Consider the following 2,106-nt stretch of genomic DNA (forward strand, 5'->3'; position numbering starts at 1 on the left):
AAATGTGAATAAGCCATAAATAATACTTAGGACTAGATTGAAATTAAAACAGAAACATGAAGGCTGAATAATTTTTAAACCAAAAAAGTAAAATAAGGACTAAAATAAAAGATTTATAAATGTGGTGGCCATATTCGAATATCAAAGAAACATACATGAAATATTAAATCAGTGACTAAAATAAAATATTTACAAGTATAATGCCCAAAGTCTAATCATAACAAAATTATCATAACATGCAATAATAGGACTAAAATATAAGTTCTAAAAAATAAAGGCTCGAAATCGAAATACAATAAATCTCATTTAATGACTAAATAATGCGGTTACAAAGGATCATGGACCAAAAGTGTGGTTTACCCCTTTTAATATGAGAAACACGGGTAAGATGTTACAAAGATGCGAGGACCAAATAGGCTATTTACCCTTTCATGCTGAAACACGCATACCCTGAACCCCTAAAACGGCGTCGTTTTGGTTCAATTATATATGTATTTTTTAAAGGCTAAAACGGGCTAAGCTTCTCATTTTCTCGGCTAGAGAATCAGAGGGAGGAGAGAGGGATTTTTAAACTCTCTCAACTCCCTCATCGGGGAGAAGAAGAGTCTCCGCCGCCGGTGACGCCTCACGGCGGTGCGCGGCGGCCCACGGTGGCCGGAGCGGGCCAAAGACCCCCAAAATCAACCTCTCATCTCCCTAAACTCAGAACCTCACCCCGTCTCACCTAGAATCTACCCTAGCCCACTAGATCTAAGGTCTTTACCTCTCGATGTCTTTGAAATCCGGCGGCTCTTGGTGTTCCCAACCGGCTTCGAACCCACGGTGAGATCTCCTCTCTCTTTATTCTTCACTTTTTGCTGTTGGTTCTCCATTTGGTTTGACTCCCCGAATTTCTCTTTTTTCTTTGGTTCTCACCGAATGTCCCCTATCTTCTCTGTCTTGCTTTTTTTAATCTTCTCTCCTTAGTCTTGCATGCGTAGCTAATATTTGATGGATGATTGATTTTCGTAGGGTCATAATATCCTAGAATTAGGATAAGATTTCTTTTGGATTTTTTTTTCTGATTTTATGTCCATTTTCACTGTTTGAGGGATTTTGGTCACTGTTGTTGATGCGTTCATCAGATACGATCGGAAGGGAGGCTCGGCTTGGTGACTCGGGAACTCGACGACGGCTCGGTGATGGGAATCTGGCTTGAGCGGCGGCTGGGAACTGAGGAATTCAAGGCGGTGGCTGAGTAGTTAGGGGATTAGGGTTGAAACCCTAAATATCTCCTGATCTGGACCATTGATTTAGGTCCAGATCCAACGGCTGGTGAGAGGGACGGCTGAAGCTTGAGAGGAAACCCTAGTTGGGTTATCACATGGGCTCGGGTTTTGTACTGGGCCTGGAAACAGAATGTAATATGTAAATAAAATAATAATAATAATTCTAATAATAATAATTAAAATAACAATAATAATAATATATAAAAAAGATCCGGACAAAAACGGGTGTCTACAGCTGCCCCTCTTTGCACATTCTTGTGTTAACAAGAATAGGGCAAAGACGACAATACAACACGTTTTTGTCTGGTTCTCTTTCTTTTTTTCATATAAATTGGATATGCGTGTTGGTGGGGACGACACTGCTCATACGTGATGAAGAGGTCTGGTCGTCTAAGGGTGGATGATAACTCGGTTCCTACGTGATGAAGAGTTCTTGGCCATCTTTAGGAAGGGTGATAACTTGGTTCCTACGCGATGAGGACGGCTGGTTATCTAGGGGTGACACGGCTCCTACGCGATGAGGAGATCTAGTCGGGAGATGACATGGCTCATATGTGATGAAGAGTTCTGGCCATCTTTAGGAAGGGCGATAACACGGTTCCTACGTGATGAGGACGTCTGGTTATCTAGGAGTGACACGGCTCCTACGCGATGAGGAGATCTGGTCGGGGGACGACACGACTCATACGTGGTGAAGAGTTCTGGCCATCTTTAGGAAGGGTGATAACACGGTTCCTACGTGATGAGGACGTCTGGTTATCTAGGGTTGACACGGCTCCTACGTGATGAAGAGATCTGGTCAAGGGATGACACGGTTCCTACGTGATGAGGACGACTG

This window comes from Hibiscus syriacus, unplaced genomic scaffold (genome assembly GCF_006381635.1).
Source record: "Hibiscus syriacus cultivar Baekdansim isolate YM2019G1 unplaced genomic scaffold, ASM638163v2 tig00001644_pilon, whole genome shotgun sequence".
Classification (NCBI taxonomy): domain Eukaryota; kingdom Viridiplantae; phylum Streptophyta; class Magnoliopsida; order Malvales; family Malvaceae; genus Hibiscus; species Hibiscus syriacus.